Consider the following 21,075-nt stretch of genomic DNA (forward strand, 5'->3'; position numbering starts at 1 on the left):
TGCTTAGGCATGTTCTTAGTCATTGCTTAGTGTATGGGATTGATATAAGGATGTTGTTTAAATAAGAATGGTATAGACAAACCTATCTGCTCTTTTGGATTCTCAAGTGATTATTCAAGATGATGGGTAGTAGCTAATTACTGCATTAATTATTCCCTAGGGCCACGGCTATTATTATAACCCACCTATACAATGCTATTTAATTTCGAAGGAATATCTTGTGGGAAAATTCCCGTCGAAAGTCATCAACATTGATTAAAACATTTGACCTAGCATGGATATCGAATGAGGCATGCAACCAACATCACATAGCTCGGGGAATCGACATTGAAATGTCCTGCATCAAATTCAAAGCACTCAACCACATAAGCTATGTTGATTTGGGGTAGCATCAGATGTGCTCTAGCCACAAAAATGGATGGAGAGGCTAGAGCACATGAGATCTCCAAGACACAGAAATGGTTTGGGTAGAATCTAACCAGTTTGGGAGATATTAAAATAATTAATATTTTTAATGGAGTTCCTAAACCTAAACTTAGGGAAAATAAAATATTAATGTGAATTAATATAAAACTGAGTTAGAATGGTCCAAAAGTCATGGATCAAGCCAGATCTAATCTTAGCCGTTGATTAGGAACTTAATCTCGGTCGTTGAATTGTCAACGAGAAAAGTATAAGAAGAGGCTTGAGGGTCAGTTGGAGAACACACCGAGTTGATCAAGAATTCGATTTTTTGGGGCAGGGCTTGCTGAGGAAATCGAAGGAGTGATCAGAGTTGTAGCTGAGGGGCAGTGAATACAGTAGCAGAGAGGCAAAGATAGTACCGGGAGCATCAGCGCAGAATCTGGGAGAGGGTTGACGCAGAGGTAGCCAGAGGCCACGCAGAGGCAGCCAGGAGTTGTGCAGAGCCTGAGGAGGGCCAACATGGGAGACGCAGAGGCTCCAGAGGCTGACGCAGAGCCTCGAGAGGCTGACGTTGGGCCAAATAGGTTGACATTGGGCCAGAGAGGCTCACGCAGACCTTAGAGGCTAACAGTGGGAGATTTCGTGGGACAAATTGGAGCTGGAGAGCTGGATAGGGTGACGTAGTCCCTATTAGGGTGACAGAAAGCAGCAAAAGTGTTGCAGTGTTGTTGTGGGATCATTCCTCTGGTGATTTAGTTGGAATATCTGTCTCTAGCTGAGAGGTACTACTGCCGAGGGCATTCTTTGTTGGGTGAGCCATTTCTGGCACCCAAATTGTATTCTGAAACTACTTAATGATAAAACCCTCTGATAGCTGCACTGTTTTCCTGCATTGGGTTTTTTTTCGGGGACATTAGTCCAAAAATAACTGTGTCACTTGTGTACTTGTTTCTTTCAGTTGATGATCTATATGTGTTGATACTGTACTTGTATTTATTTTCAGTATTTACATGGTAAATAACTTGTTAAGTAACTGAACAAGTAGGAAGAAATAAATCAGATAGTATCGGAAGAATTTCTAATGGATAGACTTAGAAATTCCAACATGGTATCAGAGCATGGTTGCAGATCATAGGATAACTGAAGGCATCATTCGAGCATAGCAACAACAACTGAAACAACTGTCCCGAGTGACAAAAGTTGTTCCTAGCAGAAAGTAGCAAGAAAGGGGTGACTCAGAGAGCCTGCGTCATCAGTTCGAGCCAGGAGGATGATCAACACTAAGGCAGAGAGGAGAAAACCTGACCTACGCAGTGCCCGATCATATTTCTCAACTAGGAAGGATCAACGCTGTGGCCAGGAGGTGCAGATTGTGTCGGTGCTGGGATAGTGTTGAGCCTAGAGGCTTTAACCTTCAGACTGCTTAGGCATAGGACACTGTGGGTAAGTTGCGGAGCGAAGCTAGTGGGGTACTGTGGTTAGAACAGTACCTAACAGGGCAAGACCAAGGAGGAGGGAGTTGTTGCCGAGGATTGGCAGAGGGATTTCCAGAAGGGAAATCGAGGCTCAAAGGGAGTCAAACCGAGAACTTCCAGACGGGAAGTAGAGAGACTTGAAAGAGTCGAAAGAGGAGCAGTGAAATGGCAGTGAATGGGCTAAGAGATTAGGATAGACTAGACAGAGCTTCAAACTTCGTAGTCTGGAAGGCCAGGATCTTGTCCATTCTAGATAGGTATCGCATCAAACACTTCGCCTTGAAAACGATAGCAATCCTGGTTGACCTAGCTGAAAATGACAAGTACGAGGAGGCAATGGCTAGGGCAAAGTGCATCATCCTTGATGGTGTCAAGGATCATGTGGTGCCACACATTGCCGAGAAGGAGACGGCAAATGAGATGTGGGAGGCCTTGAAGAAATTGTACCAACATACTTCTGTGCAAAGGAGGATGTTACTTGAAAACCAACTGCGATCATATCAAATGCAGAAGGGAGAGCAGATAGATGTCTTCCTCGGTGGATTTAAGGAGATCCGTAATCAGCTAACTTCCATAGGGGCCACATCAGATCAGGAACTGATGGTGATGACCGTATTGAACGTAGTCTCAAAGGATTGGGAGGTATTTGTCCAGAGCATACTGGGCAGGACGAGCCTTCCAGATTGGGAGGAACTGTGGGTGACTCTTCGTCAAGAAGAGATTAGACGAGTGTCCAAGGCGGGGAGTAGCGAAAAAGGGGTCAGAATCGAAAAGGAGGAAGAAGAAGATACGACTCTCACATCTGCAGGAAAGCAGGGGAAAAGAAAGAAGGACCTCTCCAAGGTCAAGTGCTTCCATTGTGGGGAACTGGGTCAATATGCGAACTAGTGTCCTAGGAAGAAGAGCAAGGGAGAGACGTCTGAGACCAAGGTTGCGTCGGCTAAGGCGGAGAAGGAAGTGGAGGCTGATGACGACTGTGCCATGAGTGCTCATGCACCTCGAGAGAAGAGGTGAGAAGACATCGAGCTGTAGTCAGACAGACTATAGGTGATGAGGGGCAGGATCCTCGAGGTACCCAACCTCTTGGATTATACCTGGCTACGGGAGCCTCAAAAAGGAGTAGCAGGACTGGCCGATGTCAGTAGAGATGGATGCAGATGGGGTGATAGAGAGGGCTACAGTGCATGAGTCCCAAGACAACATGAAGCAACAATGCGAGAGGCATGTAGTTGTTGCAGCAGCGCAGAGGTCTGCAGAGGGAGCACTTGTCAGCAACAGAGGGAGCTTTAGCATCGGGAGTGTTTCTAGCCTGATAGAGATGTCAGAGTCGGGAGGATCTGTTACTTACTTCTCAATAACTGAGTTGCAGTGCAACAGTTAGCAGTGGAAGTGCTATGGGCAACACGATGCAGCATGATGAGAGGGGATGCAATGCAGATGCAACAGTGGCAGTGGCGGGGCCATGGGTAGCAGTACATGATGCAGCAGTGCAAAGGATGTTGGGCAGCAGGCCTAGCATCAGCACAGGGACCAATGTCCGATGATCAGGGTGATACTCTGTGAGGAGTATTACTAGAGCATAATCCTCGCTAAGAGGGAGTGTTGATTTGGGGTAGCATCGGATGTGCTCTAGCCATGAAAATTGGTGGAGAGGCTAAAGCACATGAGATCTCCAAGACCTAGAAATGGTTTGGGCAAAATCTAACCAGTTTGGGAGATATTAAAATAATTAATATTTTTAATGGAGTTCCTAAGTCTAAACTTAGGAAAAATAAAATATTAATGTGAATTAATATAAAACTGAGTTAGAATGGTCCAAAAGTCATGGATCAAGCCAGATCTAATCTTAGTCGTTGATTAGGGACTTAATCTCGGTCGTTGAATTATCAACGAGAAAAGTATAAGAAGAGGCTTGAGGGTCAGTTGGAGAACACACCGAGTTGATCAAGAATTCGATTTTCTGGGGCAGGGCTTGCTGAGGAAATCGAAGGAGTGATCAGAGTTGCAGCTGAGGGGCAGTGAATATAGTAGCAGAGAAGCAAAGATAGTATCGTGAGCATCAACACAGAAGTCGGGAGAGGGTTGACGCAGAGGCAGCTAGAGGCCACGCAGAGGCAGCCAAAGGCCACGCAGAGGCAGCCAGAGGCCACGCAGAGGCAGCCAGGAGCTGCGCAGAGCCCGAGGAGGGCTAACGTGGGAGATGCAGAGGCTCCAGAGGCTGACACAGAGCCTCAAGAGGCTAATGCTGGGCCAAATAGGTTGACGCTGGGCCAGAGAGGCTAACGCGGACCTTAGAGGCTAACGTTGGGAGATTTCGTGGGATAGATTGGAGTTGTAGAGCTGGATAGGCTGACATAGTCCTTATATGGGTGACAAAGAGCAGCAAAAGTGTTGCAGTGTTGCTGTGGGATCATTCCTCCAGTGATTTAGTCAGAATATCTGTTTTTGACTAAGAGGTACTACTGCCGAGGGCATTCTCTGTTGGGTGACCCATTTCTGGCACCCAGATTGTATTTTGAAGCTGCTTAATAATAAAACCCTCTGATAGCTGCACCGTTTTCTCGCATTGAGTTTTTTCGGGGACATTAGTCCAAAAATAACTGTGTCACTTGTGTGCTTGTTTCTTTCAGTTGATGATCTGTATGTGTTGATACTGTACTTGTATTTATTTTCAGTATTTACATGGTAAATAACTTGTTAAGTAACTGAACAAGTAGGAAGAAATAAATCAGATAGTACAGGAAGAATTTCTAACGGATAGACTTAGAAATTCCAACAAGCTAACGACTATCCCATTCAATGTTATATAAAGAGATCTCATTCATTCACTATAATTTTCACTTTGATATCAATATTATCCAGTGTTCCACGGGGACGCGTCCCCCAGGGTTGGGTGCACACACCCCTCGCACCCCACGCACCCAGGATGGAGAGTCTACTGGGGGTGCGTTTCCCCATGCACCCTTTTTGGGGAGCCTCGGGGAGACGCATGGGGGTGCATTTCCCTTGTGTGGGGGACGAGACTGCCCAAAAGGGGTGCTTTTGGGCATCCCCCCTCAAAGCTTCAGTATCTAGTAATATACTATTATGTTTTGCTTTCAATTCAGATTCTAGAATGTTGAATGGTGAATTTAATTTTAAAATCAATGTAGATTGTAGAATGATGAATGATGAATGATATGGATCAATATATTTGAATATTTCATTATTGAATTTTTTTATTGAATCTCATGGTATGGATAAATAATGAGTATGTCATATGAATGATGTATATATCAAAATGAATGATGAGGATGGATCAATGTATGCCATTATTTAATTCAATTATGAATTTAAATTTTATGTGTGGATCAAATTTCAATAAATTGGTATCCATATGACTATTAGTCTATTTAATATTTATGCTTTCATTATTGAACAAAGAATATGAACTTGAATTATATATATATAATTAAAAATGATATACCCCGACGTCCTCTACCCCTGAAATTTCCCTAAAATTTGAGGGTACTCCCACACATCCCCCTTGTGCGTCTCCCTGAACTCGCGTCTCCTTGCACCAGAGTCTTGGTGGAACATTGGTATTATCATATTTTATCTTTTTTGGATTACTAGGCTTTGCCCCTTTTACAATTAATCATGGCTCCTTCTGAGTATCACTAGGTACAACATGTATCATGAATGTGAGAAGCTTGACACATGTTTAACTTATCATAAAGTTGTAACATTGTTGTTATGATGAATATTGAAGTTGTTAAAGTGCTATAGGGAGTTTTACAATTCATGATGAATATTTGTAAGCATTACTACAAGTGTTTTGGAGAATCTCTTGCAAGATATTTAGAAAATTGGTTTAGCATTTGTAGCACTCCAACAGGGTATATATTTGTATTAGTAACTCATGTATTGTTAATTTTCCCTAACCTCATCTACTGGTTAATTATTGCCTAGCAGATCTACGAAATAAAAACACTATTTGGATTTTAACACATAAAGAAAAGATAACAACGGAAGCAAATTAATACACCAATCTCATACACACACAAAATTTATTTCCTTCAAAATCTGTTATTTCATTAATAAATCTTCAGCATACAAGGGCTCCCTTCCTGGGAAAATGGCCCTTTGAGTTAAAATACAAATACAACAAAACCTGGAGATATTCCAGCTGATCAAACCCTGTGAAGATCTTCCTTTGTTCTTGCTTGGCTGATCTGGATCCTTCTCCCTTGCTGCCCCTTTCACTCCTCTTCGGACTCTGCACACTTGGATGAAAGTCCTTCATCCAATCACTTGGATCTCACTATCTCATTGTGTCTTGTGCTCAAAGATGTGTCTCCTTTAGGCTAGCCTTCCTTTTATAAGTTTGAGTTATTGACTGAATCCACAACCCTAATCTCCAAAGTGATTGATGGTTGAGATTAGATCTCAACATCACTTGAGATCAACAGTTGAGATTCATCTAATTCACTTATGCAAATAACCTTTGCATTTCATTAGAGTAACTCACTTTATCTTATAAAATTCATTTACTTTATTAATTAAAGTAATTGCTAAGGTTAAGGGTTAATTAGGTGACTTCAGCACGTCTAGACACTTAGACTTGTGCAGAAGTACCTGCTTGAGCTACTCTCATCAACATGTATGTTTTGTGGCTTTAGTATGTTAAATTTCCTATTTCATGATAGTAGATGTGCACTCGAAGATTTTAACCTACAATTGAAGCTGAAAATGTTAAGCAATACCCTTCAAAATTTCATATTTTTGAAAAGTAGAAGCATAGGAGTATACATCAAGAGTGTAGACATTGCATAACAGAATTTAGATCAATCCAACAAGTGACAAAGTGTAGATATGATAAATACTTAATCTGCAAATCGAAACAAACAAGCTAGAACACTATATCCATAATCACATAACTTCTCATTAACATTGAAAGAATAATTACAATGACTACTTGTTCGCTAATGCACACTCCATGCTGTGGCTACATGCCAAGACATGGCAAACACTCTGTATGTAACTCCACAATTAGTGTGCTTGACATGTGCCAAGATTAGGTAGACACATGCCAATCACACTCCTCCATATGGTGGACATACACCAAGCACACTCCTCTATGTGATGAACACATGCGAACACATGCCACATGTTCAACTCATTGATGATTAATCAATAGTGAACCAATTAATTCTAGCTTATAAACTTAACTGGGAAAAAGAGAAATTGTGTAAAAATGAGAAATGACAAAAATGGATGGTTAATGGAGAACGAGTTTGGAGCATCAAAAAGATTTAACACACTCTCTTTGCAAGGAACATGTTTTTAAGGAAACCAATCTTCTTCATCGGCATCTCGAACTCCTTGTTGATAGGGGATTTGTTTGAATGTTAGCTAGTTGTGAATTTGTAGGAATGCAATCCATGACCACTACACCCTTCCTTATTTGCTTGCAGGAAATGATATTGGATGTCAACGTGGTTGGAGTGATCACGGAAGACTGGATTCTCAGAGTGCCTAATGCAACTCTAACTCTAATTATAATAGTAAGTAAATGTGGGCTTCAACTTCTCATTGGTTTTTGAAGAGGCTACCATATACTCTTCTTTTTCTGAATTGAGAACTATCACTAACTTCTCGTTGAACCAAGAAATCATCCTTGTGCCCAAGCTAAAACTTTAGTTAGAAGTACTTTTTTGCATGCTTTGATCTCTTGTCCAATATGAATCGTCAAATCTATAGAGTTGCAACTTGCCATTCCTTACATACTACACGCCATAAGGAATCGTTCACATCAAGTATTTGAACACATGTTTACTATCTTTCCAACAAGTTTGTTGAGGTTCAACCATGAATTAACTCAATGTATTAACTACATAACACATATATGGCTTGGTATTCACAAGCTACATTAAAGATCTGTCACCCACTAGCTTGTGGGTAAACCCCAGGGGAATTTTTCCCCAATTTTTTTTTGATCCAACAGTCAACTTGCTAGCTAGCATCTCCACGATGATCTATAGATAGCCACTCTCAACCTCTCAGCTGTGAAAATTCCTGAATCTAACACATCAGAAACCCCTATTGCAATTTCTGGTTTACTATCTCCTACTTGTTATTTACATTAACAAGTTATTTAATTTCATAAACATAGAAGTAAACACAAATGCAGCCTTCATAGACATACAAATCATGCATTGAAGTAAACAAAAACAATAACACAAGGGACACCGTTATTTTTGGATAATCATCCCCGGAAAAACCCAATGTGGGAAAACCGATGCAACAAATATGAGGGTTTTATTATTAAGCAGATTCTTGAATACAACTAGGGTGCCAGAATTGGCTAACCTTGCAGAGAATGTCCTTGGCAGTAGTACCTCTATCCAGAGACAGATATTCCGGCAAATTAGCGACCGGATGATCAACCCCACAGTGACTTTGATTGTTCCTTGTTCTGGACAGCGAAAGCTGCTCCAAGCATTGCTATGGAACTGCGTCACCCTCTCTCTGCTGATCTGCTCTCAGTTTGCCCCACAGAAACTTCCCAACGCTGCTTCTGAAGCCCTCTGCGTCCTTTGCGTCAACCTCTACGGCTTCTGCGTCAGCCTTTGCGGCCCTCTGCGTCCTTTGCGCTGCCTCCTTTGGCCTCTGCGTTAGCCCTTCTTGGGCCTGCGCTGTCTCTCCCGGCAGTTCACTGCCTCTTTGCTATGTATTCTTCAACCTTGGATGAAAATCCCTTGTTGAATTGCCCCTCGCTGCAACTAATCACTAACTCGATTTCCTCAGCAAACCTCGCCCCAAAAAATCGAATTCTTGTTCTCTCCTGGTGTATCTCCAACTAACCCTCAAGTCTCCTCTTATACTTTTTCTGTTGATGATTCAACGGCCGAGATTAAGTCCCTAATCAGCGATGAAGATTAGAACTGACTGATCCTCGTCACTTAGAACTTTCTCAGCCATATTATATTAATACACATTAATATTTTTATTTTCCTAAGTTTAGACTTAGGAACTCATTAAAAATATTAATTATTTTAATATCTCTTCATCTAGGTGTAATTTCTCCAAACGATTTCTGGGTCTTGGAGATCTCATGTGCCTTAGCCTCTCCACCAATTTTCAAGGCTAGAGCACATTTGATCCTACCCAAAATCAACACTCCCTCTTAGCGAAGAATGTGCTCTAGCAATGCTTCACCATAGAAGCATCACACTGATCCTCCACATCGGTCCTCTGTGTTGATGCTTGGCCTGCTGCCCCACATCCACTGCACTGTTGCTTCCTGTACTGCTGCCCATGACACTGCCACTACCACTGCTACATTTGTACTGTAGCTCAGTTACCGAGAAGTAAGTAACTGACTTCACCCAATCACTGACATCTTGGTCAGTCTGGAAGCCTTGTGATGCTGAAGCTACCTCTGTTGCTATCCTATGCTCCCTCTGCTGCCATTGCGCTGCTGCAACCTCTTTTGTGCTTCTCGCACTGCTGCAACCTCCACTGCATTGGTACAGACTCCGACACTCTAGCACTTCCATTGTTGCTCCATCACACCTTGCTCCACTCGACACCTGTCATCATGTTACTGTCGTTAAGGGCTCCCGTAGCTGGATGTGATCCAAGAGTTTGGGCACCTCAAGGATCCTGCCCCTCTTCTTCTGTAGTCCTCTCGACTACAGCTCTATGTCTCCCCACCTCTTCTCTAGAGGCGCATGAGCACTCATGGCACAATTGTCATCAGTCTCGACATCCTTCTCTGCCTTTGCTGGAGCAGCCTTTGAGTCGGAAGCTTCTCCCTTGCCTTTCTTCCTGGGGCACTGAGAGGCATAATGTCCTAGCTCCCCACAGTTGAAGCACTTGACCTTGGAGATATCTTTCTTCTTCCTCTTCTGAACCCCCTGTTGTCTTGCAGATGCTAGAGCTGCATCCTCCTCCTCTTTCTTGATTCGAACTCCCTTACCGCTACTCCCCACCTTAGTCAACCTCCTGATCTCTTCCTGTCGAAGAGCTGCCCACATCTCCTCCCAATTGGGGAGAGTCGCTCTGCCCAAAATGCTTTGGACAAACGTCTCCCAGTCCTCGGAGACTGCATTTAGAGCAGTCCTGACCATAAACTTTGGATCCGGTGTAGACCCCATGGAAGTAAGTTGGTCACGAATTCCTTGCAACTTGAGAAGGAACGGATCTATCTCCTCTCCTTCTACATCTGATATGACCTTAGCTGATTCTCTAATAACATCTTCCGCTGCACGGAAGAGCCCTGGTATAAGGTGGTCAGCGTCTGCCACATCTCCCTTGTTGTGTTCTTCTCAACAATATGTGGTATGACATGATCCTTGACCCCATCTAGAATCATGCATTTCACCTTTGCCTTGGCCTCCTCATACTTCTCATTTGCATTAGGGTCAACTGGGATAACAACTATTTTCAAGGCATAGTCCTTCATACGATGTTTATCCAGGATTGCAAGGATCCTGGCCTTCCAGATGACAAAATTGGAAGCCCCATCCAGTCTGTCTTGATCCCTCAATCCGTTCACTGCCATCTCTGCGCCTCTTCTCTAGGCTCCCTCTGAGTCCTGATTTCCCTCTCGGAATCCTTCGGTCAATTGTCGAATCACTCCTCTCCAATCCTCCTTTGCCGCTGCAACCTGGATCTAGATCTCTTGGCTAGAAATCTGTTGAGGTAGTGCTTCCTTCTACCTTGGTTCAGTCTCCTTGGACACTGTTCTGTACTCACAGAAACAACGTTCCACCAACTCCACAAATCAAAATCTGCTCAACTCCCTTAACCCCGACAACTGAAGAATCTGAGCCCTTCTGGCTCTGCGCAATCACAATGAGAGCTGGATCAACTCCTCCTGGCCACTGCGTCAATCCTTCCTGGCTGAGAAAGATGACTTGGCACTGCGTAGGTCTGATCTTCCCCCCTCTGCCTTTGTGCTGGCTTAGATAGCTGATGCAGCTACTGCGTGGGCTCCTCCCAGCTTCTGCGTCACCTTCACTTGGCTCAGAGTGTTGATGTAGGCACTGCGTGAGCCTCTACATCACCTTCTCTGCACTACGTCCCATCTCCTTCTGCGTCTCTGGCTCTGGAACAATGTTGTTTCTCGGGACAGTTGCTTCTTTGCTGCAAATTCTCAGATTTTATTGGCTGGTGACTTCAGTGGCCTCTGATCGGCAATCACTCTGATACCATGTGAAAATTCCTGAATCTAACACATCAAAACCCCTGCTGCAATTTCTGGTTTACTATCTCCTACTAGTTATTGACATTAACAAGTTATTTAATTTCATAAACATCGAAGTAAACACAAATGCAACTTTCATAGATATACAGATCATGCACTGAAGTAAACAGAAACAATAACATAAGGGACATCGTTATTTTAGGACAATCGTCCTCGAGAAAACCCAGTGCGGGAAACCCAGATATGAGGATTTTATTATTAAGCAGATTCTTGAATACAACTAGGGTGCTAGAATTGGATCACCCTGTAGAGAATATCCTTGGCAGTAGTACCTCTATCCGGAGACAGATATTCCGGCAAATCAACAACTGGATGATCAACCCCACAGTGATTCTGATTGTTCCTTGTGCTGGACAGTGAAAGTTGTTCCAAGCATTGCTCTGGAACTGCGTCACCCTCTCCTGGATGATCTGCTCTTAGTCTGCCCCATAGAAACTTCCCAACGCTGCCTCTGAAGCCCTCTACGTCCTCTGCGTCAGCCTCTATGGCCCTCTGCATCCTCTGCGCTACCTCCTTTGGCCTCTGTGTCAGCCCTTCTTGGGCTGTGCTCTCTCCCGACACTTCATTGCCTCTCTGCTATGTATTCTTCAGCCTTGGATGAAAATCCCTTGCTGAACTGCCCCTCGCTGCAACTGATCACTAACTCGATTTCCTCAGCAAACCTCGCCCCAAAAAATCGAATTCTTGATCTCTCTTGGTGTATCTCCAACTGACCCTCAAGCCTCCTCTTATACTTTTCCTGTTGACGATTCAACGACTGAGATTAAGTCCCTAATCAACGGCTAAGATTAGAACTGGCTTGATCCTCGTCATTTAGAACTTTCTCACACATATTATATTAATGCGCATTAATATTTTTATTTTCCTAAGGTTTAGACTTAGGAATTCATTAAAAATATTAATTATTTTAATATCTCTTCATGCAGGTGGAATTTCTCCATACGGTTTCTGGGTCTTGGAGATCCCATGTGCCTTAGCCTCTCCACCAATTTTCAAGGCTAGAGCACATCTGATGCTACCCAAAATCAACATCAGACACTCTCTGGTCATTGTTTTATTTCATCCAACCAGTTCACTCGATGAAGGTGGGTATTCAAATATGAGGTATACTAGCCATTTTTGTATGCAAGTGCTTTTATTTAATGGCTAAAGGCATTCTGGTATGGACCACGAGTTAATTGGATAATTGACTGCTTTTTACTGTACTCGTGTTCCCTTGCCTCACCTTGTTGGTTATTGCTCGCCCCTAGTCCAGTGTGACCCTCCTTGAGGCTTTTTCTTTCATTGCCTAGGAGGGGCACAAATAAGAGGCATTGATTAATGTTGGATCTCCATGGTAATCCATAGTTACCACTTTTCGCCCTTGCCGTTTCCCTTCTTTTGGTTGATTGCTTCTTGCTTATATTTATTAGTTCCCTATGTACCATGTCTTTGAGTTGGGGCCCATAAACTTCGCTTTAAGAGGTTGATGCAATTGAAAGAAAGATAAAAGTGTATGTAGCCACATTAAAAGAAGAATGTTAAAAGGCAAAGCACAATTGGGACAAAATGAAAGTGTGTGGACAAAAGCCTAGCCTGATCTCTACCTCTCTCATTAGCCCCCACTCAATTCTTGGTATATCATGATCTATTTAAATGATATAAATTTTATGAATGTTCCAACCTTGATGAGCAATGAACTGTTACGTCTTTAAGGGGTAATTGATGCACCTAATGGAGCTTGTAATTTAAGTTATGAATGAAAAGAAAAAGAAAATCACTGAAGAAAACAGCACACTTGAGGGGTGATAAAAATAGGACGAGGAAAGGGGTAACTCAGGTCCCATAATTGCTCCCTCTTCACATCATAACACACATTCATTTCTATTGTATTGGATTCTCTTGAACTAGTGGGCAATCGAGGTCTAGTAGAGTAACTAGGGCTAGGGTTTCTCTTCTTGTGGATTCAGCTCTTCTCAAAGGTTTTCTTGGTGAATCTTGGAACTTGCACGTATTGTAAGTTGGTTTATTTACTATACTTGGATAATTTTCACAGGAATTGTTGCTACGCTTGTTATAGTAGGCTAATTTGACATTGGTGTGCATGCTCCTTGTTCAATTGGTCCTCATTTGCTAAAGATTTGAGGAGTGTAGGTTAATTCTTTTCCCTTGAAATTCTAGAGAATTAAGAACCCTTATTTAAACCCTAGGGCAAACAAGTTATTTTTCCCTAGAGTGTTGGAATTAAGCCTTCCCTTTTAGATTGCCTTAGGTGTTATTCTATATCCTAAACTCCATTGCCCTTGGTGGAGAAGGCACTAGTCTTCATTCATCAAGTGGATATGTTTTAATTTTATTTAAATTTGTAAAACCTTAGTTTAATTAAATTTTTCTTTTTATATAATTTCATTGATCTTGGGGATAAAGTTCTCCTAAAATGTGTTCTATTGGTTTAATAATGCGCTTTGATGAATGTCTGATGGTGTAGAATTGATTTAAAGTGCATTGGAGAAGCATAATCTTTATAATTTATGTAATTTTCTGCGATCGCATTTATTGGCTAATTGAACCATGGGATGTTGCTGAATTTTATTTCCTAAGTTGCTAATTTTTTAACTGTTCCTCGAGTATAATTTTCATGCAATTTGAATGGTTAGTTTTGATGCTGTAATGAAGTTTCATTTGTTGTCATGAACTGCAGATTTTGCCCTAGTTTACAACGGTCTTGTGTTTTGTATGCATCGGTTGTGTTTTGGGACTCTATTCGAGACTCCCAAGGTTGAGTAACCCTTAGGATTGACCCATAGACACTATGAACCCGGTTGCTGCTGTTAAATTTTCAGATTCTTCTCTGCTGTATCAATTATTTTGCCCAATTCAATATTTCAATTAGCATTCTTTCCAATTACAATTAGTCTTTCTATTCATCAACAATTATTGAAGATAGAACAATAAACGCAGTGACAAAGGAGACAATCAACACATCAACAAGAGACACCAGGTTTGGTCAAAGATTAGGGAGAAACCCCACAAGGGGGAAAAGTTAATACCCTTTGAAATTCTTCTTCTATTAGATTGTCATAAAATGTTCAATAGAGAGTACAATGAGCACAATACAATATCATCAACAAAACAACCCAATAACATTCAGAAATAAGTTTGTAGCATCAAAATATATCAGAGACAACTTTTCCCGTCTGTGGTCAACTTCAGTCTTCGGTCAAATCTTAGTCAAACTTCTCGGTTGCATGCAGGAGGAACTGTGTGAGTGATTGAAGGCTTTCAGTCGCTCCCTTAATGCCTCCAAGCCAACGACTGTGGTCGAATTTACCTTGTGACGTGCCTGTGATTGTAATCCAAAAACCCTAAAACAAATGCGAGCCTCAGACCCTATAATTTCGGACTTTTGCGAACTTCTATTGTCATCCCTGCTCTGACTTGTGTGAGCCAATCAATGAAGAAGAGAAGAAGAAGATGCTTGATGATGGGCAAATGAGCTTGAGGTCACTTGTATTTATAAGCTTGGGTGACCAATTTGCTTTAGGGACAACCTTGTCCAAAAGTGCATGTGTGGGCTTTCCTTCATAAATACTTCTCCTTATCTGATTTGAGTGATCTTTAGGTCGATTTTGGTCCTCTCGAAAGGAGGAATTCAATGCAATCATCATCTCCATCAAATGAGCTGTCTAAAGTGGAATTTGATCGTAGTTGCATAATTTAACACTCCCTCTCAACTAGGGAGAATTCCACCTGTCAATATGTGACCATCGATCAACAATCCTGTCGCCATATCATGTCCAATCTCTGTTCAACTCCATCTGCTGAAACATTCTTGAATCTAAAGAAGAAAAATCACCGGGGAGCTAATGCTACCACCCTCTACATCATTAGAGAGCATATCTCAATCCGAAACCCCATCAGGGAGTACATCTCAACCTGAAATCTCACAGGGGAGCTCTCCGACCCCATATTGAGCAATAGGTGATATAGGGATCACATCTCAACCCATCCTATTGCCTACCGATCTTCCCAACAGTGACCCTCAAGAGTCATGTGGTAGAACACCTGCATCATAATCCAAGCTTGGGTGAGATACCCGACTTACCAAAAGGTAAGGATCACACGCCCTCAAGCCTCCTCAACCCGATGGGGAGGGACAACCCCAAAAAGCTCGGCTTGTGGGTATGATGCCAACTGGGGTATACTCTACAAAGACCAAGATAGGGGAGCAACATCTCCAACCCTATGGGTAACAGATAGGGGTGATACCCTATTGTCCAGAGATCCCTCAACCCCAGGAGCCCTCTATCTCAATTCCACACCCTGGGAGCTCAAACAGGGGGGGAGCTGGCTCAACGTCCTCGATCAGTGATGCCCCTTATCAGGGGGTTCACATCCATTAGTCCAAGCTGCTCTTTGATATGTGATGGAGTCTAACAACTCCTTTTTGCACCATGTCTCGAATGAAGTGATATCGAATCTCTATGTGCTTGGACTTGTCATGAAATACGAGATTGTCTGCTAGACGGATCCCACTTTTGTTGTCGCAATATATCACTGTAGTATCTAGGACCCGCTCAAATAACTCTCCAAAGAGCTTCCTCAACCACATTGCTTCGCAGCTAGCCATGCTAGCGGCAATATACTCTGCTTCGGCGATACTCAATGCTATAGACTTCTATGTCCTGATCATCCAAGATATCATGGCAGATCCAAGGCTAAAACAACATCCAAATGTACTCTTCTTGTCAACAACATTTCCTGCCCAGTCAGCATCGGTGTATCCATGAAGTCGAACATCTCCGGTAGAATATCTCAGACCAAGTGTGATCGTCCCATGCAAATATCTCAAAATGTGTTTGGCAGTGATCCAGTGTGCATGGAGAGGCTCAGTCATGAATTGAATCAACGTATTCACTGCATAGCATATGTCCAGACAGGTGTTCACTAGGAACATTAGAGCCCCAATCAACTGTTTATACTCAAATGGATTTGCCAAATCGGGTCCTGCAGCTTCTCCACATAGCTTCTTGAAGTTCATTTCCATCGGTGTGGGTAGTGACTTGCATTCTGTCATTCCAAATCTTTCTAGTAGCTTCACAACATATTTTCCTTGTGAAAGGAAAATCTCACTGGGCTTTTGCCACACCTCAAGGCCTAGAAAGTAATGCATGATTCCAAGGTCCTTCAATTCAAATTCAGAGGCTAGCTCCCTCTTACACTTGATCATCAGGGGCTCACTAACTGTCAAGAATAGATTGTCAACATATAAAACCAAAATCAACGACATACCTTGGACTACCTTGAAGTAGAGGTTGGGATCGACATTGCTTCTTGTGAATCCCAACTTCACCAAATAACTGTCTATGCGGGCGTACCATGCTCTGGGGGCTTGCTTCAAACCATACAATGCCTTATTCAACCTGCAAACATGTGTCTTTCGATCCTCTACTTCAAATCCCTGTGGTTGCTCAACATACACTTCTTCTTGTAACATGCCATGGAGGAATGCAGTCTTCACGTCCATCTGATGAAGGGTCCATCCTTGACTTGCAACAAGGGAAACTATCGAACGAATGGAGCAAGGGAAACTATTGAACAAATGGTTGTATATTGAGTCACGTGTGCAAATATATCATCAACCTTGGGCCACAAACCTTGCTTTATATTTTTCAATGCTAACATCAACTCCATGCTTTATCTTGAATAGTTGCTTTGAAGTCACCACAGATTTCCCCTTTGGTCTTCATGATTGATTCGTATTATTTGGCCATAGTATCTTTCCAAACTTGTTCCTTCATGACTTCTTCAAATGTGGGAGGTTCGGCTTGAAGCATAGTGCTCATGGCTGCAACTTATCCCTGTTACCTGCATGTCTTCTTCCTTTCTCTGAATGATCTTCGAATGGGAGCTTGTCTCTCATCATCATGTAATGTGTCTCGAAGCCAAAGTGGCCTCTTCCTGGTGGGAGGATCACATGGAGGAGTATCTAGGGGATCCATGGGTTCCATTGGACCATCAACAATATCTGTCCTAGATTCAGGCACAAAAGGACCATTTAGAATATCCATATCATCATTCTCCTCAGGAGGAGGAGGCGGAGGAAGGTCCCTTGCTTTTCCAAGGGCGACATCTTCATCAAATATAACATCCTTGCTAATTTCAGCCCTCCTCTATAATGGACCAGTTCTTTCTTTGAGCCACTCCATTTTTTTCGTGAGTATAGGGCACAATTGTTTCTTTCTTGATACCTTCCTTCTTGCAAAAATCAATGAAGTCCTTTAATGTGTACTCTCCACCATTTTCGGACCTGAATATTTTGATTTTCTTCCTTGTTTGATTTTTGATCAAAACTTTGAACTCCTTCATTTCAAAGGCTTCATCCTTGTACTTCAAATAATATATCTATGTCTTTCTTGAGAAATCATCAATGAAGGTGATGTAGTAGAGATGGCCACCAATAGAATGCACGGGCATCAAACCACATATGTCAGAATGGATGAGATGGAGGATGTCATTTGTCTTGTTTTCGCTAAAGGGGAATGGTCCCCTTGTCTTCTTTCCACTAACACAACCTGAACATACTCCATCATGATAGGCTTGAACCTTGGGAATCCCTGAGACCAATTTCTTCAATTTCAGAAGAGCATCATAATGTAGATGGGCTAATCTTCGGTACCATAGCTCGCTTAGATGATTAGTATAATGGACCAATGCTAGAAGTGGTCTTCCAGTAACCTTGTAGAGTCCTTCATATCTTGATCCCAATATGAATGCATCTCTCATAGGTGATCCAACAGGCCAAGTAAGGACCTTTCCCTTGATGAAGGCAACCCTCGTCCCTTTGTCTTCCAAAGCGGATATTGATACCAATTTTTTCTTCAACCCTGGCACATACTTCACATCATGGAGAAAAATAGATTCTCCCGAATTCAAAAGAAATTTGACTCACTCAAAACCTTTAACCGGATGAGTGGAGTTGTCTCCAAGGATAATTTTCAAATTTGACTCCCTCTCTACCAAATTAGAGAGAACTTTCTTATAACCAGAGAAGTGATGAGTGGCCCCACTATCAACCAACCAACTATTCCACGCTAGTAAGGGCAGAAATAAGAATATATTCAGATTGATTCACAACATTGCTTTCATAGCTGGAGAATTTTGACTTCTTTTGTGGACGACGATCTTCTTCATGATCACTTGGACCATTTCTTCTTCTTCTTTCATCTCTCCCATTGCAATTATTCCTTCAGTCATCTCTCCTCCTTTGACCATTGAACCTGTTGTTGTTACTTCTATTATTATAGCGTGGTCCATTATTCTTCTCGGGGCAATCTCGAGCATAGTGGCCTTTCTTATGACAATTGTAACATTCAATGTGCAAAAAATCCTTCCTTCTATTTGGATTTCGAGGAGGAGGCTTTCTTGAGTTTGATGGACCTCCTTTTCCTTCTTCTTCTTGTTATGAGTGATGAATGCAACAGGCTCTCCTTCTTCATGCTTTTGAATCCTTCCTCTCGATATCATCCTTGATTCTTCTTGAGGGAGGACATTGTTGTTGCTTATAGTAGTAATGAAGGTTTCTCAAATAGGAGGGAGACCTCTTAGAGTCACAATCACCAATTCCCTGTCAGGCACAGATTCCCCAACTCTTTGCAATTGATCTCTAAGATGAGATATCCTCATTATGTAGGATTGCACAGACTCTCCTTTGTTCATCTTTGTGTCTTTGAGTTGATCTTTCAAGGAGATGATTTCATTCAAATTGTTGACTTCATACATGCGAGCTACCTTATCATATATGTTCTTAGACCTTCTCAAGTTTCCAACATATGCAAGTAAATTATCTTGTAAACCATCAGCTATGATTTGCTTTGCTTTCAACTCACCTTTCTTGTGCTTGTTCTTGGCAACAACAGAAGCATTCTCTAGAGGCTCAAGTACTTTTCCTTGAATGTAGTCCAAAACATCATTATTATCAGCTATGATCTCCAACCTGACTTTCCATGCAACAAAATTGGATGAGTCACCCAACTTCTCATTTTCTTTGAAGAAGGAAGTCATCTTGACTTGGCTAGATCAACTCTTTCAACTTTCCAAAGATGATTGCTTCAATGCTTGTCTCCTTTTGGGCTTGTCCTTCACCTTAGCTCTAATACCATGTTAAATTTTTAGATTGTTCTATGCTGTATAAATTACTTTAGCCTAATTCAATACTTCGATTGCCAATCTTTCCAATTACAATTAGTCTTTCCATTCATCAACAATAATTGAAGATAGAACAATAAATGCAATGACAAAGGAGACAATCAACACATCAACAAGAGACACCAAGTTTGGTCAAAGATTAGGGAAAAACCCCACAAGGGGGAAAACCCTTTGAAATTATTCTTCTATTAGATTGTCATAAAATGTTTAGTAGATAGTACAATGATCCCAATACACTATCATCAACAAAAAAACCCAATAACATTCAAAAATAAGTTTCTAGCATCAAAATATATCAGAGACAACTTTTCTCGTCTGTGGTCAACTTTGGTCTTCGTTCAAATCTGAGTCAAACTTCCCAATATTCATGGCTAGAGCACATCCGATGCTACCAAAAATCAACACTCCCTCTTAGCGAGGAATGTGCTCTAGCAATGCTTCACTATAAAAACATCACACTGATCCTTCACATTGGTACCTGTGCTAATGCTTGACCTGTTGCCTCATATCCTTTGCACTACTGCTCCTTGTACTGGTGCCCATGACACTGCCACTGCCACTGCTATATCTGTACTGTAGCGCCCTTTCAACAAGCTTCCCATGCTGCCCCTAGCACTGCCATTGTTAATTGCTGCATTGCAACTTAGTTACCGAGAAGTAGGTAACTGACTTCCCTCAAACACTGACATCCCAGTGATTTTGGAAGCCTCGTGATGCTGAAGTTGCCGCCGCTGCTATCCTGTGCTCCCTCTGTTGCCACTGCACTGCTGCATACATCTCTGTGCCTCTCGCACTGTTGCAACCTCCACTGCGTTGTCTCAGAATTTTGCAGCCAAGCATTGCCTTGCTGCTCCACTACACTTTGCTCCACCCGACCCCTATCATCTTGTTACTGTCGTTAAGGGCTCCTGTAGCCGGATATGATCCAAGAGTTTGGGCACCTCAAGGATCCTGCCCCTGGTATGTATTCCTCCTGAATACAACTCGATGTCTCCCCACCTCTTCTCTAGAGGCGGATGAGCACTCATGGCATAATCGTCATCAGTTACGATCTCTTTCTCCGCCTTAGCTGAAGCTGCCTTTGAATTAGAAGCTTCTACCTTATTTTTTTTCTTCTTGGGACACTGGGATGCGTAATGTCCCATCTCCCCACAATGGAAGCTCTTAACCTTGGAGATGTTCTTCTTCTTCCTCTTCCCTTGTTGTCCCGCAGATGCTAGAGCCGCATCCTCCTCCTCGTTCTTGATTCGACCTCCCTTGCCACTACTCCTCGCCTTGGTCATCCTCCTGATCTCTTCCTGGCGAAAAGTTGCCCACATCTCCTCCCAACCGGGAAGAGTAGCCCTGCCCAAAATACTTTGGACAAGTGTCTCCCACTCCTTGGAGACTGTATTCAGGCAGTCCTAACCATAAATTCTAGATCCGGTGTAGACCCCATGGAAGTAAGCTGGTCACAAATCTCCTGCAACCTTGTAATATCCCATATCAGGAATATACCCCAAACACAAGCAAACTCCAACCAGAGATGGACTGGGAGGGCATTTACCAGATATGTCACCTCTAAAAAGAGGACGAGATCTGGAGGCTACCTGGCCCTTTCCAGAGTCTGTCTAAGAGTATAATAGAAACACACAAGTGGTATAATAGCCGAGAATGCTCACAGAGATACAAGTAACAATGATACTATATATATCAAATAAACCATAAACAAATACACAAGAAATGCAGAGAGAATGCTAAGCCATTTTATTATAC

At 42.3% G+C, this 21,075-nt stretch overlaps 1 protein-coding gene across 2 annotated transcripts in view; it reads left to right on the top strand.

Moving 5' to 3' along the window:
• The window catches only part of LOC149142846 (protein OSB1, mitochondrial-like), a 77,154-nt gene that overhangs the window by 38,345 nt on the left and 17,734 nt on the right, over nt 1-21,075 (top strand). The window lies entirely within an intron of this gene.

Source organism: Pinus tabuliformis, chromosome X, assembly GCF_031772625.1.
Source record: "Pinus tabuliformis cultivar Carrire ecotype Pingquan chromosome X, CPIR1, whole genome shotgun sequence".
In the NCBI taxonomy this organism is placed as follows: domain Eukaryota; kingdom Viridiplantae; phylum Streptophyta; class Pinopsida; order Pinales; family Pinaceae; genus Pinus; species Pinus tabuliformis.